The sequence below is a fragment of the Ambystoma mexicanum genome, chromosome 7p (genome assembly GCF_040938575.1).
Source record: "Ambystoma mexicanum isolate Mex_15411 chromosome 7p, UKY_AmexF1_1, whole genome shotgun sequence".
Classification (NCBI taxonomy): domain Eukaryota; kingdom Metazoa; phylum Chordata; class Amphibia; order Caudata; family Ambystomatidae; genus Ambystoma; species Ambystoma mexicanum.
In genome coordinates, this window is record NC_090939.1 from 293631795 (window position 1) to 293656758 (window position 24964).

The following is a 24964-nucleotide window of genomic DNA, read 5'->3' on the forward strand; positions in this document are numbered from 1 at the left end:
GTGACCCCTCGTTTGTGCCCAAGGTCACCTCTTGGTTCCCTCGGTCTGAGGAAGTGGTTATCTCGCCTTTCTTTCTTGCTCTGTCCTCTCCTTAGGAGGAAGCTTGGCATTGTCCGGATGCCAAGCAGGCGGTCTTACATTATCTGTCCCAGAGAGAGTCCTTTTGTCTCACTGACCAGGGACCAGGGGGCTGTGGTCGCCAGGCTTCCATTTCAACGATTAGCCGGTGGATTAAATCTTTGATTCTATGAGTCTGTGGGCCTTTGTACTGCAGGGTGGGTCCAGGGTCGGTCCACAAGAGGGGTGACCGTCTCCTGGGCATGCCTGTGGGGGCTACCTTTGTTGGATTTATGGCGAGCTGCCACATGGGTTGCACCTAATACATTAATTCTGCATTACCAACTCAATGTGGAGGGGCTCCAGTCTACGTCCTTGGTGTGGGTGTTCTAGAGGCTGTGTCTGGTCGAGGTGGTGATAGGAGTCATGGTCAACATGCCATTGGCTTTTTGCTGTATCTTGAATTAATTTGTGTTGGGTGGGTTTCGCATTACCCTTGGTGTCTGTGTCTTTTGTGGTGAGCCTGGGCGTTCTTCCTGTTTCTGCTTTGGTACAACTCATAGGTAAGTACCTGGACGAGAAAGAGGGACGTGGAAGTAATACTCAGATTACTTACTGGTAATCTTCAATATTTCCCCTCCTCCTCCTTCTCTGTCACACCCACCCAGGACCTCTGCTCGGCCCTGGCTGGACACTTCACAGATAAAATCCAAGACATCCTTTTCTCTCTCACTTCCACACCACATCATACACCAACACTTCTGGAGCCTCCCTTTGCCACTCTACCACTTCTCCTCTCTTCTCTCAATCCCATTACACCTGATGAGGTCACCAGACTAGTCCGATCTATGAAGGCCTCATCCAAACAGGTGGACCCCTGCCCTTCCAAAAACATTAAGTACAACATTGACTCTCTTGCTTGAGCCTTGCAATCTCTCTTTTGCCACTGGAGTTTTCCCATCTTCTCTTATGCACTCCATTGTGAAGCCTCTACTTAAGAAACCCTCTGCCGACCACTCCATTCTGTCAAACTACCACCCTATCTCTATCACTCCATTCCTGGAAAAACTCTTAGAGAAGCTGGCTATCTCTGAGCTCACCCTCAACACTGAATCTGCTGGTTGCCTCCACGACCATCAGTCTGGCTTTAGAGCATCCAGAGGCACGGTTACCGCTCTTCTGAATACCTGTGAAGACCTGCTCTAAATTCTCGACACTAATACCTCTCTGTCCTCATTCTTCTTGACCTCTTCTCTGCCTTTGACATGGTAAACCACAACATCCTGATTGCACCTCTCTGTGACACCCTGGGAATCACAGGTCAGGCTCTGGCGTGGGTAACCTGATTCCTTTCCGATCGTCCAACCCAGGTGGAACTTGGGTCCTTTTTTTCTACTATCACTCTTTCAAACTGTGGTGTTTCCCAGGGTTCTAACTTAGCCCCCTGGTTCTTCAACATCTACATGGCTGCGCTGGCATGTGTGATTGTCAATTTCATCTCTAACTTCCAGTGTTACGCTGATGACCCGCAACTCTCTTTCAGGCTACCGAGAAAAACCTCTAATACCTTGCTCATATCTGACTGTCTGTCTGCAATTCAGCCATGGTGTGCTGCAAACTACCTCTGCCTAAGTGCCAGTAAGACTGAGATCGTTCACATCGGGACTCCTGCTCCCACTCTCTTTCTGGTCAGCCTCCCTTGGCCCTGCACCTGCACCTACCTGTGAGTCAAAAAACCTTGGGGTCATCTTTGAGTGCACTCTTTCCTTCTTCACTCACATTTCGGACATCTCTAAAGAGTCCAACTACCAGCTGCACCTCCTCAGAGATACTTTTTCTTTTCTCACCTTCCCCCAGCGACTCACTGTCTCGTGAGCCCTGGTTCTCTCAAGGCTGGACTACCGCCAATAGCCTCTTTCTCATCTTCCCTGCCTCTGCTCTGCGCCCTCTGCAACGCATCCAGAACATAAACGCAAGACTTATCCTTGGCCTCAAGCCCAAGCACGCATCTCTCCGGCGCTGAAATTCCTCCACTGGCTCCCTGTGTCTGCAAGGATCAAGTTCAAGACCCTCTGCATTGTCCACAAGGCTTTCTGGGGCATGGGACCTACCTATCTGCAACAATGCCTACCTAAATCCTGTCCTTCCCGAGCCCTCTGCTCATCTACCTCCAACCTTTTACGAGGGAGCCGATTCTACAAGCAGAGATTTGGAGGGAGATCTTTATCCTCAGCAGCGGCCTCCCTATGGAATAGCCTCCCTGCTGCCCTCCTTCTTGAGCCTGATCTCCTTAAGTTCCGGAAACTCCTTAAGACATTCCTCTTGCTTCTCTATCCCTCTACCCTGCTAACCTGTTTCTCCGCTCTATCCCTCTCTCCCTCCTTGTCTGCAGTTTGCTGACTGGCCGCCAGGTGTACCTCAGAGTCTCACAGGTCCCGGGCACCCTCGCCAGTCCTCTTGCACTTGCCTCTGGGCCTTACACTTGCCTCATCGTTACTGCACTTTGTCAATGACTCATGAGAGTGGTATCTTACCTTAGCTTCTTACTGACTGGGTGCACATGGACTTCCCCTCCCGCTCCCCCTGCACTTGTCCTCCCCTCTCCTGTACTGTCTTGCACTTGTATGAGCTGAACGTACCATGCCTTGAGGATTCGTCTATTTGTCTTCCCTTGTCCCCTCCTTGTATAGTGGAGCCTCAATGCACTTGGAAAAACTGCAGAATCGTCGTCAGACCTATTTGCTGTCATCTACACTGTTAATTGTATTATATGCACTTACTCTGCCTGTGCAGATTTGTAACGTTCAGAAATTCAATGCCTCTGAATGACTGTTGCATTTTCCCCTTGTCCCCTCCATCCTTGAGTGCTTTGAAACACATGCTTTGTGTATAGGAGCTTTACAAATAAACATTACCATACTAGTCTTACTCTTCCTCGCCCCAGTACGGACTTCCCTTCCCTCCCACCCATTGAATGAAGGTTCCCATGCCCAGGCTTTGGATTACTGCCATGGGCTGGTTGGTTGGGAGGTTATACCTCCTGGGAGGGGAGGGGTGGCCAGTGGAGGGCTTGAAAATTGAAGAGTTCCTTTGAGCACGGAACATGCTCAAAGGTAAGTACGGGGATGAGGAGGAGTAAGACTAGGAGTAATGAAGATTGCCAGTTAGTAATCCGACCATGCATTGAAATGAATAGGACATGCATTGAAATAAATATGACACCCACTGAAATGAATGTCATGTCCTATTAATTTCAATGCATGCTTAGATTACTACTGGTAATCTTCATTACTCCTAGTCTTCCTCTTCCTCGTCCCATTACTTACCTTTGAGTATGTTCCATGCTCACTGGAACTCTTCTCTTTTCAAGCCCTCCACTGGCCACCCCTCCCCTGCCACGAGGTATAACTTTCCAACCAACCAGCCCACAGCAGTAATCCAAAGTCTGGGCATGGGAACCTTCATTCAACGAGCGGGAGGGGAGGGAAGTCCGTACTGCGGCAAGGAAGAGTAAGACTAGGTATGGTAGAGTATAGTATGGTAATGTTTATTTTTAAAACACCTATACACAAAGCAAGTGTTTCAAAGCACTCAAATGAGGAATGGACTAGTGGAAAAAGCGACAGTCTTTCTGAGGCCTTGAATTTCTGAACGATACAAATCTGCACAGGCAGAATAAGTGCATATCATACAATTGACAGTATAGATGACAGCAAATAGGTCTGACAATGATTCTGCAGTTTTTCTAAGTGCATTGAGGCACCACCATCCAAGGAGGAGGGGACAAGGGAAGACAGATAGATGAATCTTCAAGGCATGGTACGTTCAGATCATCCAAGTGCAAGACAGTACAGGAGAGGGGAGGTGGGTGGGGGAGGACAAGTGCAGGTGAGAGGGGGAGTCCAAGAGCGCCCAGTCAGTAAGAAGCTCAGGTAAGTGCTGAGAAATGCCACTCTCATGGGTCATTGACCAAGCGCAGTAACGATGAGGCAAGTGTAAGGGCCGGAGGCAAGTGTGAGAGGACTGGCGAGGTTGCCAGGGACCTGTGAGACTCTGAGGTACACCTGGCAGCCAATCAGCAAACTGTGCAGAAAAGGAAGGAGAGAGGGGTAGAGCAGAGAGAGAGGTTAACAGGGTAGAATGAAGGAGAAGGAAGAGAAGAGGAATGTCTTAAGGAGTTTCCAGAACTTAAGGAGATCAGGCTCAAGACGGAGGGCAGCAGGGAGGCTTTTCCATATGGAGGCCCCTGCTGAGGATAAATATCTCCCTCCAAATCTCTGCTTGGAAAACCGGCTCACTCGCAGAAGGTTGGAGCTAGATGAGCGGAGGGCTCGGGAAGGACATTATTTGGATAGGCATTGTTGCAGATAGGTAGGTCCCAGGCCCCAGAAAGCCTTATGGACAATGCAGAGGGTCTTGAACTTGATCCTTGCAGACAAAGAGAGCCAGTGGAGGGATTTCAGCGCCAGAGAGATGCGGTCCCTGGGTTTGAGGCCAAGGATAAGTCTTGCGTTTCTGTTCTGGATGAGTTACAGAGGGCACAGAACAGAGGCAGGGAGGTTGAGAAAGAGGCTATTGCAGTAGTCCAGCCTTGAGAGATCCAGGGCTCTGGAGACAGTGAATTGCTGGGGGAAGGTAAAAAAAGGAAACGTATCTCTTAGGAGGTGCAGCAGGTAGTTGGACTTTTTAGAGATGTCCGAAATGTGTGTGAAGGAGGAGAGAGTGGAGTAGAAGATGGCCCCAAGGTTTTTTGCCACACAGGTCGGTGCAGGTGCAGGGCCAAGGGAGGCCAGCCAGAGAGAGAGTGGGAACGCGGGAGCAGGAGTCGTGATGTGAACAATCTCAGTTTTACAGGCACTGAGGCAGAGGTAGTTTGCAGCACACCATGGCTGAATTGCAGACAGACAGTCAGATATGAGCAACGTAGAAGAGGTTGCTCAGGGTTGGCTGAAGAAGAGTTGCGTGTCATCCGCGTAACACTGGAAGTTAGAGATGAAAGTGGCAATCACACATGCCAGGGCAGCCATGTAGAAACCAGGGGGCTAGGTTAGACCCCTGGGAAACACCACAGGTTGAAAGAGTGATAGTAGAAAGAAAGGACCCAAGTTGCACCTTGGATGGACGGTCGGAAAGGAATGAGGTTACCCACGCAAGAGCCTCACCTGTGATTCCCAGGGTGTCATGGAAACATGCAATCAGAATGTTGTGGTTTACTGTGTCAAAGGCAAAGGAGAGGTCAAGAAGAACGAGGATAGGGGGGTTTTATTGTCGAGATTTGAGAGCAGGTCTTCACAGGTATTCAGAAGAGCAGTTTCCGTGCCTCTGGATACTCTAAAGCCAGACTGATGGTTGTGGAGGCAACCAGCAGATTCAGTGTGGAGGGTGAGCTGGGAGATAGCCAGCTTCTCTAAGAATTTGTCCAGGAAGGGGGTGATAGAGATAGGGCGGTAGTTTGCTAGAATGGAGGGGTCGGCAGAGGGTTTCTTAAGCAGAGGGTGCACAATGGAGTGCTCAAGAGAAGATGGGAAAACTCCTGTGACAAAAGAGAGATTGCAGAGATCAGCCGAGGCTGGAGCAAGAGAGTCAATGGGTCTCATTATAAGGGTGCCAGTGACGGTATTAACGGTGCCGGTAAGGTACCGGCACCGTTCATACCGTCCTGCAGCATTACGAGTTCTGCTCGTGGGTTCCTGACAGCCCGCCAGGTCTTACCTGGCGGGCTGTGTGGCACCCGCGAGCAGATCTCGCAATTGCGCTGGCACCGTTATCAGCGGTGCCGGTGCAGCCATGCTCCCCATCCCCATTCTGCCCTATGGGGCAGAGTGGGGATCGGGAGCCCGGCAATACCGGCACCGTGAATGGGCAATTACCAGCCCATTCATCTCGTAATGGGCCGGTTATTGCCCAATCGCGGGAGGCGGTGCCGGTAGCGAGCATGGCGGTAGCTGGAGCCTTCTCAAGCCAAGGTAGCCTTCATATTGTCATATCTCAGCGGCAGTGCAGCTGATTGGTCAATTCCACTAGTTTCTCAGGATGACCCAATTCTTCGGGATTTTCAGGGCTTTCAAATGAGCATGGAAAGACTATTTGCCCGGCACTCCCAAGGACAGGCCCTAGATAACGAACTTTTGACCCTACGACAAGGTAACCAGGACCTTCTATCCGACATCGCAACCTTTAATAGGTTGATAGTGGAAACTGGATGGCCTGAGGTAAAAGGAATCACGTTATTTCATCAAGGGCTTCGAGGAGAACTCAAGGATGTCTTGGCTCAAGTCGTGAACCCACCTCAAGACTGCGCTGAATATATAGACTTAGTGGTCCAGTTAGATCACAGACTTCAGAACAGAAAGGCTGATCGAGCTAAGTTTGAGAATCGGGTGTTGGTCAAGACCCACGCTAATCCCAAAGGAGCAGATGCTTCAGAACCCAAGCAAATCGGAGGGGTGAAAGGACCCTTAACCCAGAAGGAAAGAGAAAGGAGACGGCAAATGCAATTGTGTCTATATTGTTGAACTTCTGGGCATTTTCTATGGGATTGCCCTGTAAAACCACCCAAGAAGGTGGTAGAAGCTGCTGATAAAAGCCATATGGAGTCAGACTCGGGAAACGACCACGCCCGACATGCGTAGAGGTCCGCTTGCCGAGCTTGAAGAAGGATACTCAGACCTCGCATTTCATCATACCAATGGTCCTCGTAGATCCAAGGCAGCCATCGCGTATGCACGCAGTAAGGGCATACATTGATAGCGGGGCCATAGGAAACTATGTGGACTACGAATTGGCTTCCAGGATGAATCTACCTCACTGCCGAAAAACCACCTCAGATGTTATTACCACAGTCGATGGAACTGAAATTGCCTCTGGGCCTGTAACTCATTTCACCGCAGAGATGACACTATTGGGTCAGGATGGGCATTGAGAGACTATTGTGTTTGATCTAATCAAAGCCCCACAGTTCCAAATAATACTGGGGATACCTTGGTTGGAAACACATAATCCTTGTATTGATTGGCGAGAGAAGAGAATAACCTTCCCGGATTGTGCACAAACCTGTTACCTAAATAAAAATCTGAACGCAGGCCTGGCCCCAGTAACCACAGCAGTCGTGCAACTACCTCCAGAATACCAAGAATTCCAGGATGTCTTCCAAAAAGAACAGGCAAACACCTTACCACCTCACAGATCGTACGATTGTCAAATCGATCTCATACCCGGTGCACAACCCCCTTGTAGCAGGATCTACGCCCTTACGGAACCTGAGAACCTTCACCTACCACAATACTTAGACCAGTACCTTGCTAATGGCTTCATTCGCCTATCCAAGTCCCCTGCATCTTCAGCTTTGTTCTTCGTGCCCAAAAAGGAAGGTGACCTCAGAACATGCATAGACTACCGCGCATTGAACCAGATAACTGTTAAGAACCGATACCCATTGCGTCTGATCCCTGAACTACTACACCAAGTGAAGGACGCTTGCATATACACTAAGCTAGATCCCCGGGGGGCATACCATCTGGTACGTGTAAAAGAGGGCGATGAATGGAAGACTGCTTTTCGCACTAAGTATGGGTTATTCGAATACCAGGTGATGCCTTTCGGGTTGTGCAATGCACCAGCAGCCTTCCAATACTTCATGAACGATGTCCTTCGTGAACTCATTGACGTTTGTGTTGTCGTATATATCGATGATATTCTAATATACTCCTCTTCAGAATCTGACCATGTGAAGCATGTCCGAGCAGTTCTTGAGAAGTTGCGCCAGCACAAACTATATGCAAAACTGGAAAAATGCGTTTTTCATGCCACAGAAGTTGAATTCCTTGGGTTTATCCTGACCCCAAGAGGAGTCTGAATGGACTCACGAAAGGTGGACGCAATTCTTAAGTGGCCATCACCAAGTTCAGTTAAAGGAGTACAAAGCATGCTTGGCTTTGCCAATTTTTACCGCTGATTTATCCCGGATTTTTCACATGTTGTACATCCCATCACAGCACTCTTGTGAAAAAATAAACGCTTTATGTGGACTGAAGAAGCTGAACATGCCTTCCAAGAGCTGAAAGCGAAATTCACGTCTGCACCTGAATTAAAGCACCCACGCCCTGAACTTCCATACATAGTAGAAACTGATGCATCCAGTCTAGCCATGGGAGCTGTCCTGTCTCAAAAGGACCCTGAAACTGGCCAGCTTCACTCAGTAGCATTTTGGTGCAGAAAGTTCTCGGCACCCGAGTTAAACTATGCAGTTACCGACAAGGAGTTATTAGCCATTAAATCCGCCTTCAAGGCTTGGCGGCACTATCTTCTCGGTGCCAGGCATACCATTACTGTGATCACCGATCACCAGAACTTACAGTATTTAAAGACAGCGAAGGCCCAATCGTCATGCCAACTCCGATGGGCATTGTTCTTTGCCGAGTTCGATTTCGTGATAACCTATCGACCAGGTTGTAAGAATGGTAAAGCAGACGCCTTATCTCGAATAGGGATGGGAGAGGCAGAAGTGAACCCAGAACCAGTACCTATAATTTCCGAACAAAGGATTCTTGGCATGACAACTCTACAGACACTAGAGGACATTCAGGTAAAGATCCAACAACTCTTAGATCCTACAGCCCTGCAGGACTGGGTAAAGAAAGGCCCGGAATACTCTGTCACCAATGACCTGCCTTATTACCAAGGGCTGCTATTTCTGCCACATAAGGAACTACAAGAGCTAGTCATTTCCCGTTATCACAATACCCTAATGGAGGGGCACCCAGGTATTGCAAAAACTGAAGCTAAGATTAAGAGACGATTCTGGTGGCCCACCTGGCGAAAGGATATTAAATCATTTGTGATGTCTTGTGGCATTTGTGCCCAAAACAAAAGTCAAAAGAAAAAACCAGCTGGACTCTTACAACCTTTAGACATTCCGCCTACACCATGGCACACCTTATCGTTCGACTTTATTACTGATCTACCCCCATGCAATGGATTTAACACCATTCTAGTTATTGTGGATCTTTTTTCCAAGATGGCCCACTTTATTCCTTTAAAGGGATTACCTTCAGCTTCAATCCTGGCCAAAGAGTTCCTCTAAAACATTGTTCGCATACACGGATTTCCGTCCATATTGGTCTCTGACCGGGGCAGTCAATTCATTTCACATTTTTGGGAAAAAATGTCAATTGGCGTAAATCGATGTGAGGTTATCGACCAGTCACCACCCCCAAACCGATGGTCAAACGGAGAGGACCAACCAGACTCTCGAACAATACCTGCGTTGTATGTTACATCAGACTGAGAGTAATTGGAAAGACATTCCTTGGATCGCCGAATATGCATACAATAATTCAGTACATTCTGGAGCTGGACAAGCCCCTTTTATACCTTATGGGCACCATCCTCGAACCTCAGACCTTGACTCACCCCAACACTTAGAAATGCCCGCAGTGGACAATCTGCACACTACCATTACACAAGCCTTTAAGGAAGCAACTGAACATTTAAAAAAGGCGAAAGAAAAATACAAGAAAGATGCTGATCGGCATAGAAGTGATACTCCACAATACCAGATAGGGGACCAAGTATGGTTAGCCACACACCATATACCTCTAAAGGGAACACAGACCTTTAACTCCAGATATTTGGGACCTTACTCTATTAAGGCCATTATCAACCCAGTGGCTGTCAAGTTGGACTTACCTGCTAATATGCAAATTCATCCCGTCTTTCATGTGTCACTTTTGAAGCCAGTACAACCAGGGACAAGACTAACCAAGCCACCAGACCCCATCCTTGTAGACAGAGAACCCGAATTTGAAGTTAAGAACATCCTGGACTCCAAGCTGATAAAGTCAAAACTTTTTTATTTAATCGACTGGAAAGGTTACGAACCACAGGAAAGATCATGGGAACCTAGTGAACACGTTCATGCACCCCGATTGGTGAAATAATTCCACCAAAATTTCCCAGACAAACCAAAACCACAGGGAAGAACGACTTTAGGAGGGGCCTTGCGGGGGAGTGCTGTCATGATGCCTACCCTCGGGGACCCAGACCAAGTCCAGCAACCCCGGAAGCAGGCATCAAGTTATTCTAAGCAAGCCCAACAACCCCTGCTAGGGGCTATTTGGGTGCAGTCCTGGCGCCTATGGCGCCAGGCTCATATGGTGCCAGGCTCATAGATTAAAACTCACCTGATGCAGACCATGCTTCAAGAGCTCCAAGCCAAAAGAGGCTTAGCGAAGGGACTACTTTACCTAGGGAATATTTTTTTACTCGGGTGGGGCTGGGGAGGAATACTTTCCTGGGACTACTTTGGAGGCTATTTAAACCACGCCTGAAGAGCAGCACACGCTTTGCGTTATTCTGCATCCAGCAGCGTAACGCTCACCGTGCCTGCAAGTCTGCATCCAGTCTTCTGCCACGCCCGCCTCGAGTATGGAGCTCCTAGAAAAAAGGAGAAAGAAGGAGAAAAGGTTAGAACAAGAGCAATACCTTTGATCCTTATCTGAATTCCCGATCCATCGCGCCTTCGAGCTGGAAGAAAGAAGTTATTTAATGCGCGTCGCCTCGCCTGCAGCAGCGCCGCACTGAACTCACCGGACTTCGCAGCATCTTCACATTCCACTGCATCCTTCTGCATGCTCCCGCCGCACTCTGGCACCTAAGGGGAAGAGAAGAACAGCAAGGTGAGCCAAGGGAATACACAGAGGCAATATTAGTTACCCCCCATAGACTTACCTGATTTTACCACCGGGGGTACTATTCCTCTTCACGGGTCGGCGTAGCTTCTACTGCATCCTCGCCGAACCCCGGCCCCTAAGGGAAAACAAAGGAACAGCAAGGTGAAACAAAGGGACAAACAAGGGGAAACCTCCTCACCACAATAGATTTACCTGATTTTACTGCCGGAGGCATTATTCCCCGAGACTTCATATTTTCTCTCAGCGCCTGAATACGGGAGAACGCTACAGGTTACATATTGACATTATTTTATCGAACTGTGTTGGATAATACAAATCCTTACCTGAATATTACCGGTTGCCACGAGGAACTCTTCGCTAGGGTCAAGCTGCAACCTGCAAGGAATCGGACAAGAGTGAAAGTCAGACATTTGAACTCTTACGAACTACATACTTACGGCGTCTTGCCGGGAATCTCAGAGTCAATATTGTTCTGGAACTCACCAATTCCTTTGCTCATCTTTCCAAACCATCAGAAGAATATTCCTACGGGCCAAGCAAACGAAGCTAGGTGGGCCAGTCCAGTCTGTCATCTCGGCACTACGCGTCACATTGGTGGAGGCCGCAGCTGTCCAGTTCAGATCGACGCCCGTGAAGGAGCCAGGTGAGCGTAACACATATATGGACTGCTCTCAAGGAGACCAGTTGTGCCGCGGCCCAGGTCCAAATGGACAAAGCCAGATCCTCCAGGGAGCGGCACGACGTAGCCCACTGATGGTTGATGGAAGCCAAAGTGTTGTCTTTTCGAACCATAGCATCATTCCACTAGATCGAAGACCTGAAGACCACCAAAGCCCTTAGAACACCTGACAACTCCTTCCAATTGGAGGAGGCCAGCTTGAAAAGAAAAGAGTTCCACTGAGCACGGAACATACTCAAAGGTAAGTACTGGGAAGAGGAAGAGGGACATGGAGGTAATGTCTTATTCATTCAAATGGATGTTATATTAATTTTAATACATATTACATTCACTTCAATGTGTGCCATATTCATTTCAATGGGTTTCATATTCATTCCATTGCATGTCCTATTCACTTCAACATGTATCATATTCATTTTAATGGGTGTCATATTTATTTCAATGCATGTCCTATTCATTTCAACGCATGTCTTATTCATTCCAATGCATGGTATATTCATTCAAATGCATGGTATATTCACTTCAACGTGTGTCATATTAATTGCAATGGGTGTCATATTCATTCCTTTGCATGTCCTATTCACTTCAACGTGTCATATTCATTTCAATGGATGACATATTTATCTCAGTGCATGTCCTATTCATTTCAATATGTGTCTTATTCATGCCAATACTTGTTATATTCACTTCAATGTGTATCATATTAATTTCAATGGGTCTCATACTAATTGAAATAAATGTTATATTCACTTCAACGTGTTTCATATTCATTTCAATGGGTGTCATATTCATTCCATTGCATGTCCTATTCACTTCAACGTGTGTCATATTCATTTCAGTGGGTGTCATATTCATTCCACTGCATATCCTATTCACTTCAATGTGTTTCATATTCATTTTAGTGGGTGTCATATTTATTCCATTGTGTGTCCTATTCACTTCAATGTGTGTCATATTCATTTCAATGGGTGTCCTATTTATTTCAATGTGTGTCATATTCATTCCATTGCATGTCCTATTCACTCAATGTGTGTCAAATTCATTTCAGTGGGTGTCATATTCATTCCATTGCATGTCCTATTCACTTCAACGTATGTCATATTCATTTCAATGGGTGTTATATTTATTTCAACATGTCACATTTATTTCAACGTGTGCCATATTCATCTCAATGGGTGTCATTTATTTCAACATGTCACATTTATTTCAACGTGTGCCATATTCATCTCAATGGGTGCCATTTATTTCAACATGTCACATTTATTTCAACGTGTGCCATATTCATCTCAATGGGTGTCATTTATTTCAACATGTCACATTTATTTCAACGTGTGCCATATTCATTTCAATGGGTGTCATATTCATTCCATTGCATGTCGTATTCATTTCAACGTGTGTCATATTCACTTCAATGGGTGTCATATTCATTTCAATGTGTGTCCTTTTCATTTCAATGCATGTCTTATTCATTGAATTTCAGTCTATGTCATACTCATTTCAATACATGTCATACTCATTTCAATACATGTTATACTCATTTCAATACATATTATAGCCATCTCAGTGTATGCCTTACTCATTTCACTGCATGTTGTATTCATTTCAATATGTCACATTCACAAAGGCGTAATTTTGACTTGAACGGCTTCCCATAGGTTTCACCTAAGAAAGGATCTGTCTACTGGCTTGCGTAATGCTTGTTCTTCTCAAGATTTCAGTAATTTCTATGACTATAATGTATTTGTTCCGAATGTTACACGGTTTCACTTTAGAAACAAATTTAGGTACACGCAATCACTCTTTGATGATGAACTTCAGCCTAAATACTTGCGTTAAATTTTATTCATACAGCATTCTGCTTTGATCAGGAAACAATTTGTTATACGCAACATTTCTTTGATGTTCGTAGTCTTGTAACACTTCGAGAAAGTCAGCTGCTATTTCTGAAGTGATTACCAACAACGTTCTGCCTCTTAATAGGAGGCATGCAACCACTCCGATAATGACTTAAATCAACAATGGAAATATAAAGGTTTGCTTTCTACACAAGCACTTTAACTTAGCTTGTGCCGAAAAAGCATGCAATACAATTCCCTTTGTTGTGAAGACTTCCCAGTATCATGAACAACTTTGCTCGCTCTCACTTCAATGCAAGCATAAATTCAGCTGGCTACAGTTACAGGCAAGGGGTTTCTTGTGATTTGGAGTACAGAGCTTCACTTAACAGCTCGTAAGTCACAAAGGTTGCAGGCTGCTTCCACTTCCCGACTTTCTTTCTGTTTCTACTGCTGCAGGCACTCTTGGGATCCACACCCCTCTGCAGTACAGGTGTCGGAGACCCAACCTAGACCACAAAGTCTCCTTTTCTCCTGATTCCTTTGGCTTACTTCTGCACATGGGTCTCAGGAAGATACACGACTTCAGCTCTGCATTTACAGCAATCAGGTGTACCTGGAAAGACTATTAACTTCTCCCAGTCTCTTCCAATGCAGCCACAGCCAAATGGGGTTTGCGAGCACAGGACCAACTCAGAACCTGCAGGTGAAATCTGCTCTTCACTTGTCCCGGTGTCCCTTCGATGGTCAGACTTCCTAGTGACTGCCAGCCTCATGCTCTGCTGCTTCTTCTGCTACTACTGCCGACCATCCAGCGCCTCATCCAGCTTCTTTCTGCTGCTCCTTCCTGCTCCAGCCTATTATGCCTCTCAGGTCGGGCAATTGGCTTCAGGTTCAGGCCCTTAGTGTTAATTGCCTGACCCTGGTAAAGGCTGTCAAGCCTGCTTGCCTGTCCATTACCTCTGCATGCCTCTTCAGCCCTCTTCTTCATCAAAGTCCCTGAGAGATTCTGCGACATGTAGTCTATTTTAAGGAAATTAGAGTTTTCCACGTCCTTTCTAATTTTACTTCTGCTGATATTTTTCGAAGAGGGAGTGTAGGGTTTAACCTTTTTAGAGACATATGTTATAGAAAAGGCAACTAGTTGCTTCTAGTAGTGTACCCTTGGTATTGAGGAGGACATTTAAGTTATGGGATACAAAAGGCTTGTTCTTTTGATAGAACAGATTTAGAAGTTTCAACCTTGTGGTTAACTACCTTAGTTATAACCGTAGGCTAAAAAGTATAAGAACAACAAGACAGAACCTCTTCGGGAAGGGTAGTAAGAGTCTTTCTCAGAGAAAATATACCATGTCTAACCCTGCGCACTCTCCCCATTACCCTCAGCTTTATCTCCACTCAGGTGATCCTCCCACAGTACACTACCCCCAGGATTCAGATCAAGACATGTCTGTCCTATCCTGGCCACCTGAGAGGAGACTTCAGGTAGGGTTTTGGTGGGGGATTCACAGGATTCCCCACAGTACTGTGTAAGAAACAACAGGAAAAGTGGGTATAATTGCCGTATTTACAATACAGAGATCTTGAACAAATCACTAAGTATCCTTTCCAGACTTTTCATGGGTAAAATAGGAATATTGCAAGGACTGTGAATAGGAACAATAATTTCTTGATACAGCACAGATGTGAGAACAGGTTTTTATCCCTTTCTTGGCCTCTTTCGAAATGTGTTATTGCAGGATAAAGTTTAAGTTACTTACCTGTAACTATTGTTCTCCAGCATGGGTCTGGCATGGATTCTCATGCTCATGAATATTCCCCGTCATCAGGTTGGGAATCCTCAGTAAAAGAAAGAACGGTTTCACTTTCATTTAAAAACTGTATTTCTCCTCAAAACCAATCACTGTCCTCTGGGTCATACTGACCCAATCCAATGGCAGTCTTCTAACTAAGCCCCTCTGCTGGCAGTCATTTTTAGATTTGGTAAGCACGTAAAGTGGCAGCATGAACAAGAAGACCCACAGAAGGGTCAGAGAGAGAGAGGGTTTGCATGTGAATTCATGCCAGACCCATGCTGGAGAACAATATTTACAGGTAAGTAACTTGATGCTTCTCCAGCATGGGGTCTGGCATGGATTCACATGCTCATTACTAACCAATACATAGCAGTACAACATTACACAACCACGGGAGGTGGCAAGGCTCAACAGAAGCAATACATTCTTACCTCCAGAACAGTCTCACTTCAAGTGAACAGGTTACGTAGCACTGCTTGGCCTACCATGGACTCCTCCCTGGAATCCCTGTGAATGCAGTAGAACTCTTTGTGAAGATGTGTGTGGACATCCACGTAGCAGCCCTGCAAAATGTCTAGCAGGGGCACACCAGGCAGGAGTGCTGCACCATCCTCGCAGCAATCGCTCTGGCAGAGTGGGCTCTCAGACTGCCCGGGCATCGGTCGGTTCGCCAACCGATGACCGTGTGTGATGTAGCCAGAGAGCCACCTTGAAATGGAAGCCTTGGACAAGGCCTTCCCATGAGTCACAGGACCAAAGTTCACAAACAGTTCGGAGGTCTTCTGAAAACTCTTTGTGCATGTCACGTAGAACTTCAGGGCACCTGCAATGTCCAGCGAATGCAAATCCCTTTCTGCCAGCGACAAAGGTTTTGTGGAAATAAGCAGTTAACACCAACGGCTCATTGAGGCTCATTGAGGTGGAATTCCAACTGAACTTTTGGCATAAAAGAGGGGTGTGTACGCAGCCCCACCCTCGATTCATGGTAAGTCAAGTATGGTTGCTTGCAGGATAGGGCCTCGATCTCACATACCCTTCAGACAGAGATGATGGCCACAAGGAAAGCTGTTTTCCACCAGGGAAACTTGAGAGAGGCCTGATGCATAGGCTCAAATGGGGCCCCATGAGCCTCGTCAGAACCACGTTGAGTTTCCACGCCGAGGCTGGAGCCTTCACCCGTGGGAAAGATTGAAAAAGTCCTTTGAGAAACTCCTTGACGAGTCAGTTGGACCAAAGTGAAGATCTTCCTGGAGACCTGGTGTACCTTGATAGAGGCGTGCGCCAGTCCAGCCTTGGCAACGGATAGCAAGTATGGAAGGACTTGCTGGGCAGTGACCCTCAGAGGGGTGATCTTGCGAGACGGCACCATGTAGGGAAAAGCTTCCACTTGTGACCTTAGCACTTCAAAGTCGACTACTCCCTGGACTTGGTGAGGACCTCCCTGCAGTCCGCAGGCAACTCATATCCTCCAAACACTAGGGCTGCAGGAGCCAATCGCTCAGGTTCAGCGACCTTGGGTCGTGATGAAGGATTGTGCATACTTCTCGGGCAAGAAGATCTGGAACCACTGGCAGCTTGACCAGAGGTGACGCTGACAGGCTGAGAAAGTCTGGATACCAAATCTGCCTCGGTCACTCCGGGGCAATGAGTATCATCTTTCATGGGCACTATCTGAGTGTGTTGATAACTCCTAGCAGGAGAGGGAACGGAGGGAATGCGTACAGGAGCAGCCCTTCCCGCGGGAAGGAGAACACCTCCCTCAGGCTCCATGGCTGATGGAACCTGCTGCCAAACTTCTGGCACTTGGAGTTCGCTGCTGTCGCAAACAGATCTGTGGCCTGCCCCATTTGACAAATAGGCAGGGCCACCTGATCCTGACAAAGCTCCCACTCATGGCAGGAGCGCAGTTCCCTGCTGGGGGAGTCTGAAATGGTGTTCATGACTCCCACCAGGTGGAGAAGGATGAGGAACATCCCCTGTCAGATGGCCCAGCGCCACAAGTCCTGCACTTCTTTGGAGAGCACCGGGGATCGAGTGTCCACCTGCTTCCTGGTGTAAAACATGGTGGTGGTGTTGTCCATAAAGATCCTCACCACCTTGCCTTTCAGAGATGGTAGGAACGACTTAGAGGGCCCAGAACACTTGCTGTAGCTCCAGGATGTTGATATGAAGATCCTTCTCCTCCGGCAGGCAAAGGCCTCTGGCCTGCAGACGTCCGGTATGTGCTCCCCATCCCTCTAGGGAGGCATCTGTGGTGTACGTCTACTGGTATGGTGGGCTTTGAAATCCTGTGCCCTGGGCGCTGTTTGGTCAGACAACCCACCATCGCTCAACAGTTGATTGAGAGAGATCTTGTTTGTGAAGCTTCTGGACACCTGTATCCAGCGGGCGTCCAGGAATTCCTGAAGGGGATGCATTTCCAACCTGCAGAGCTGGATGAGGTAGATGCAGGACATCATGCCCAGTAATGACTTGATGGCCCGCAGCGTGGCCGTCTTCGTCAACGACAGCCGTTGCACCTTCACTTGCATGGCTGCTATCTTCTCCTCCAAGGGGGTTGCCAGGCAAGACACCGTAATTGAGCCTGACACCTAGGAACAGCGTGTTCTGTGATGGCATTAAGCAAGACTTTGGATAGTTGATATAGAATTCCAGATCTGTTAGTAGCCGGATGGTCGGCCCTGTGTGTCCAACTTCAAGCCAAAAGGTAGAGCCTTGAACTGGTAGTGTATGTCCCTGCACCACGAAACAGACACCTCTGATGTTATTTGTGAATGGGGATATGAAAGTAGGCGTCTTCCAGGTCCAAACACGTCAAGAAGTCTCCTTTTTTCAGTTGGCCGAGCATGTGTTGCAACGTGACCATCCTGAACTTTTGTGACTTTAGGTATTTGTTCAGATGTGTTAGGTCTAGGATTGGCCTCCAATCCCCGGTCTTCTTTCTGACCAGAAAGTAGCTGGAATACACTCCAGAGCCACGGAGCTGTTGGGGGATCTAGCTCTTTTGCCCCTTTCACAGTATGGACTGTACTTCTTCCTGGAGCGGAGGAACGTGCTGCTCCTGACGGGGAACCGGAGGGATCCATGGACACTTGCGTTGAAAACTCCAGGGTGTGTCCTTAGGTGAAAACGTTCAGCACCCATCTGTCTGTGATGATCTTTCTCCACTCGCTGATGGACCTAGTCAGCCGGCCTCCCACCGGGGTGCATGAGTGAGGGCCCGACGTCCCGGTCGGTTCATGCTTTCTTCAGAGCCGGCATCCTGCCCTCCGCTATCATAGGCCTGGGAACGGCCTCTGTATGCTTCCTGCGCTGTGGATCTGGAAAGCTGTCGGTACAATGCAGAGAAACCTTTTGAAGACCTGCTTGGCTTTCGCTTGGAGAAGTGAAAAGGAGAGCGGTGCTGCTGGAGAGTGCCCAAGGAACGGGCCATCTCTGTATCCGTTTTGAGGGCCTGGAGGGACTCATTGACTACCTTCCCAAATAGATTCTCTCAGTCAAAGGGCATGTCCAGCACCTTTGCTTAGACTTCGATGGAAATTTGCGGCCTTCATCCAACCTTGGCGGCGAAGGCAGATTCTGTTACCGATTTGCCAGAACACCGTGATGGTGACATCCAATGCCACTGTGATGGAGTGATCAGTAGCCACTCCCCCTTCCTGGAAGACATCGATTGCCACAATCTTCTTATCGGGGAGGAACTCCAGAGTCGGCCCCAGCTTGTACCACAACTCCCTATCGTACCTGGCCAGGATTGCCAGTGCATTGGCCGCCTTGATAGTGCCCGTCACAGTCTAAATCACTTTATTTCCCATGGCGTCCATCCTTCTCCCCTTGCTGTCCGAGTGACCGAAGACGACGAGGACGGGTTGGCCAACTGTTTCCTCGCAGCCGCCAAAACCACTGAATCCGGCGATGGCTACGACCTCAGGCACTTGGGTGCGAAGTCCGGCACCCTATATTTCTTCACCAGCCTAACCTGTTGCCTGGAGCCGTGCAAGAGTTCTTCATGAGGGCCAAACCCTCTTCCCAAACAACGTCCAGAAGGGGCACCGCCATGAACATCTTCATCTTGGCCTTGCGCCTCTGGTACAAGGAGCCCTCCTTTTTGGTTTCCTCGGGCACTAGCTGGAATAGGTTGCAGGCTCTGGAGATCATGGAGTGGAACGATCCCACCTCATTGGGGGGAGGCCCCCTATGTGGAGCAACCAAATGTGGAGATTCACCATTCACTGCGATGATATCCTTGTCATCATCCTTCGTCGTGGCCGTGACACCGGGCCTAGTAGGATCAATGTCTGTCCTCCCTCTGTTTCCCCCTCCCTTGCCTCGTTGTGCATTGAAACACTTGTGTAGGCGCGTTATACATGCCACGTCATATCATATCCATCCCTGTACCCGTATTTGGCTCTGCTGAGGGAGAAGGGACCTGACGTGGTGGTAGAGGTTGAAATGGGGGTGCCCAATGACGCTGGAGGCTGATCGGGGACCTTTGGGACATCAGGTACCGGAGGCGGAGGCATCCTCATCTGGATCTCTGACACCAAGGTGTGTAGACTTGCCACAATATCCACGGAAATGTCCCTCGGCTGAGAAAGCAGAACAGGAAAACGAGGCCATGCGCCATCGTCACCCTCCTCTTCAATGTCCTCGTGGACCTATGTAAGGACTCCTGATCCTCCTTGTCTGTGGATGAGACCTCCATGGTTTTGGCGACAGCCTCGCATCACCCGTCCCCCTCGTCCCCCTCAGAGGGTCTTGAACCCGGGGCATGAGCCAGTTTCACCCCTTCTGGCGTGCCTGCAGACTTTGCCAAAGTCACTGCAGCGTTGTGGAGCCTCAGGGGTAGGGACACCTTTGGAGCCTTGGGAGCTACCCTTGCAGGATCAGTGCCCTTAGCTATCATGGCAGTAGCAGTCATTGACGGAGTCGCCGACGAGGTCTTAGTCTGTGCTGGTTGAGCCTGCTTGGGCTGCTCAGCCTTCTTCTCCTCCATCCGTGGCTTTGCAGATTTCTCACTTAGTTTAGCCGGGCTAGGTGACTTCCTCCTTGAAGAGGAGCTCGATAGTTGGCTGGCAATGGAGGTGGAAGGTGAAGTTGATCGTGCCCTATCTACTTTGGGACCCACTTCTGTGGCAAATCCGGTGGACTTGGACATGTGGCTCTTGGCCTTATCTTGGGTCCCCACGGATGAAGCACCCTAAAAAAAACTTAGAAGACCGCTCATCGGACTGCCCGGTGATGGGTGAGGCATGACCCAGCTGGTAGCATGGGTCAGAGGCCTTGGTACTAAGCCATGCCACCAGCCTAATACACCTTTCCTTCGTTGTCTTCTTGGAGAAACCGAGGCATATCTCACACTCTCCCTCCTTGTGGTCCAGGTGCAGGCCGTAGAGGCATTGCAGGTGCTTGTCCTCCACAAACACATTCCGTAGCCCCCATTTGGTGCAGGGCCTGAAGAGGGACCTTCCCTCCTCCCTCTCTGACATGGTCGGAGGGCGCGAAGTAGGCGCAAAGGCCTTGTAGAATCTTTGATGATATAAGCCCTTGAGGGGCGCAGAACTTCACTGACAATGGATCCCCGCTGTCGGCAGATGAAGAAAAGAGCAGACTGGCTTCAAAAATATAACTTTTTCTGTCAAAAACAAGAAAAAACCTATAAATAGCTCTGAGAGCAAACTCAAGGACTCCCAAAATGGAATTGTGCGCTAAAAATCAGAAGATGGCTGCAGAGGAGGGGCTTCGGGAGAGAACTGTCATTTGATGGGGGCAGTATGACCCAGAGGACAGCGATTGGTTTAGAGGACAAATACAGTTTTTAAGTGAAAGTGAAACTTTTTTCTTTTACCGAGGATTCCCATCCTGACCACTGGGAATTTTCATGAGCATGTGAATCCCTGCCAGACCCCATGCGGGAGAAATAGATGAGGTTTTGATATGTACAGAGTGATGCGTACGATATGTTGAGCCTATGTCCTGCCTGTTCACATCTGAGGAACATAATTGCAGTGGCATTTGGTCCAACAGTTGCTGTTGCAACAAGGGAGTGTGTTCCCGTTGCTTGTATGTTTGAAACTCTTGTAACACAGACAACAAATGCAGTTCTCTATGCACAGGGAAATAAATACCATCAGGGAAACAATACATAGTGAAGCCCATTTTACATAGCAGATCCAATTCTACAAGTTTCTAAGGTGTAGAATGGCTAAGCAAGAAAGCATGATGTGCTGTAATGGGAACCAGTGTAACAACCAGAGGTCATAAGAAAGAATCTGCATCAATCCGCATGAGAAAGGTGCGAACTACCAAAAGTAAAAAAAAAAACCTTCTCATGCGAACACACGTACTACGGGGGCTGCACGGGGTGTCTCATGCAACCCCCACTCACTATACTATGAAGGGACACCCCCGCAGCCCGCGTTTTTTCATTTTTTATTTCTGCGGGGGTGTCCCTCGCAACACCCCGCTCACTATACCACACAGTATAGTGAGCGGGGTGTTGCGGGGGACACTCCTGCACTCTTTTTTTAAAATTATACTTACCTGCAATGCTTCCACCAAAGGTTCGAACTTTTGGTGTTCGAACCTTTGGTGATAGCATTTTTAGAACTTTTGGTCATTACGACCATGTTCGCGGTAAAATCGACCTAAACCATGAGAGGGTGGGTCGACCCCCAACATCCCTCACATTTACAACTTCATTTGTGCATGGAACAGAAGGAACGTCAGAGCTTTCCAATGTTGAGTGAAAGAAATTCTTCCCACTAGGAGAGCATTCTATATGGATCAAAAAGAATCAATGTTACAATAATGTTGCTGGTCATTCTGTTGTGAACTGAATGATGCAGGTGGTGGAAGAGAATGTGAAAAGGGCAGAAGAGGGGGCTGGGAGGTGTGTTGGAGATGTCCGTTTGGAGATTCGGACTTCTAGTGGCCAAACGCTTTACAATAATTACACTGATCGTCATACATTTTAGACAACGGTCTGTCATGAGTTCCCCCATGTCTGCAGGAAGGGCTGGTCCTACACAGTGCCTTATCCTCCCTGGTGGGCAGCCATCAGTCTGATCAGTGCTTTCTTTCTAACTTTGTGCCTTCTCGTGAAAAGTGCTGAGCAGCTAGTAATACATTAATTAAGTTCTTGTCTTCCCAAACAATGCTATTTTCAGCTGCTATTATGAATGCAGACAATATAGCCTGCTAGGCTATTTTAGCCACATTGGGTGTTGTGTTTGCTTTTCTTGAAATATGAGCCGCATTCACTGGAGCTTCTATATGCATCTTTATTCGTAATATAACTGAACTCCACCAACCATCACATTCTAGATTACTGTTCATGTAACTCTACATTCTAAACTCTACCTGAACTATTTCATATTAAGTCAATACACAACACCCCCCCTTACTTATCACTTAACTACTTACTATAAATATAACATATTACATTTGTTCGATCAGCCTTGCTGGTTTGCGAATAATTCTCTGAGATCTGCTTCTCCTATTGACATCATGTGTTTCATCACCAATGTCCAAGTTACCCCAAAGTCAGAGTCTATGATTTCAGAATCTATCTCAGCCACATCTGTTTCTCCATTACTATTGGTACACTCTTCCCGTGGAGCCGACCCACCACCATCACCCAACAAATTTTCACCATCTGCATACAACCAGGTTACATCAATATCCATGTCAGCACTGTTTGACCCACACTCTCCTCATTTCTCCCACACTGTTTCCCCCGAGACCCATCTTGTTTGAATCTTTTAAAAAAGGATACATTTTTCGTTATTTCGCCATCACTACCAGTCGCTGTGACCATAGATCCTTTTACACTTTTGACTTTCAGCATCGCTGTCCTATATTTCGAGTCTGTTTTCTTTCTCTGCTTCTGCTTCACAACTACCACATCTCCTTCCTGCAAGTTTATCTCTGCATCCCTCCTCTTGCTATCCACCCACTCTTTGGTCTTTAATCTCCTCGTCTGATCTCATTCTCTGATTTCTTCATCTTCCTCAGCTGTGTAATCTTCCAGACTGGGGAGTCTGATTCGCGGCTTGTATCAGATCATCAATTCTGCTGGCGAGTGCCCTGTCATCTCATGCGGGGTGTTTCTATAATTCCTTAGCATCTGTGACACTGCCTGTGGAAATGGGACATTGTCAATCACAGCCCTTTGCCGGGTCCTTTTCAAGCTACTCATAAATCTCTCCACCATTCCATTTGCTTGTGGCCACGGGGGCGTAATCCTTTGATGTCGAAATCCCATGTGAGCTGCAAATTTACTGAATATATGCCCCTGAAAAGGGGCTCCATTGTCCGTTTTGATAATTTGAGGTATTCCCCATTCACTAAAAAGCTCATCCAGTACCAGGACCACATGGTGAAACGCTGTGAATCGGACTTGCTTTACTAGCGGAAATCTTGAGTATTCATCTATAGCCACTAGGAGATAGCCACCTTCTTCTAGTGAACCAAAGAAATCCAAAGCTACCCAAATCCACGGTCCTTTGGGCAACGGTACTATGTTCAGAGGTGTTGCTTGAGTAGCAGGGGACGTCACTTGGCAAGCAAGACAATTTTGTATAGCATCTTCCACGATTATATCCATGTGGAAACCACACTTGATTCCTCAAAATGTTCTTTGTGTTCACTACTCCTCTGTGCCCCTCATGAGCTAACATCACCAAGGTCTTTCTCAAACTCTTGGGTGCTACGAGTCTGTTCCCTCTCAGAAGCATTCCTTCTTTGGTTGCGGAGAGCTCACTGCTTATCTTCGCCAGCTTCCTTAAATCTTTCATATACCCTTCCTCCAAAACCTTTTCTTGATCAATACATTGCCACTTCCCGGTCTCTGTAAGCCTGACTGCCACTCTTATCATCGGATCAGCTCGGCTTCCGTCCACAAGTATCTCCTTTGTTATCGCAATAGGTAGGGCATTCAATGATATGTATGATATTCTTCCGTCTGCATTATGGGATCCACCAGGCTCACCAGATGCCTTGACAGGTAATCAGCTGGATTTGCATCTTTCCCTGGCCTGTGGACAATCCTGTAATCATATTCTTGCAGTCTCATGCCCCAACACTCAATTCTCGGGGGCATCTTGATTCGAGGATTCTCAAATATTGAAATTAGCGCCTGATGATCCGTCACCAACACAATTGGTTTCCCAATTATAAAGTGATTGAATTTTTCGCAAGCCCACACAGCGGCAAGGCTTTCCCTTCCCACTTGGGAATAGGCCCACTCAATGTCACTCAGTTCTCGACTAGCATACGCAACAACCTTTGTTTGTTTATTCTCTGATGTCTCATCAGGATTCGTCTGTCCTAGAATTGCACCCAGTCCTACTGGGCTGGCATCAGCAATCACCTCAGTATCCCATTTAGGGATGAAGTATGCTAACTGTCTGTCATTTGCCAGCTCACTCTTTATCCTTTTAAAGCTCTCTTGACATTTCTCAGTCCACGTATATTCTACATCCTTCTTTAGCAAATGTCTCAGCGGCTCAGTCATTGTAGCATATTCTGGCATGTATCTTGCACAATATCCTACCACTCCAAGGAAAGATCTCAGCTCGGTACATCTCTTGGGGCCTGGAGCTTTAATATCACTCCCACTTTTTCCGGATCTGCTTTCATGCCATCCTCTGAGAATAGGTGTCCAAAGAATTTCAGGTTTCGTTTGTTTATTTCACACTTTGGCGCATTCAACGTGAGTCCACTCTCCTGCAATAATCTACACACTTGTCTCAGGCTATCATCATGCTGGGCTTGGTCTACTCCATACACTAGAATGTCGTAACTATAGTTAAATGCATTTGGCACTGGTGCTATTACTTTCCTTATGGCTTCTTGGAAGATTTCAGCAGCGGAAGAGACCCCAAAGCGGAGTCTCTTGTACCT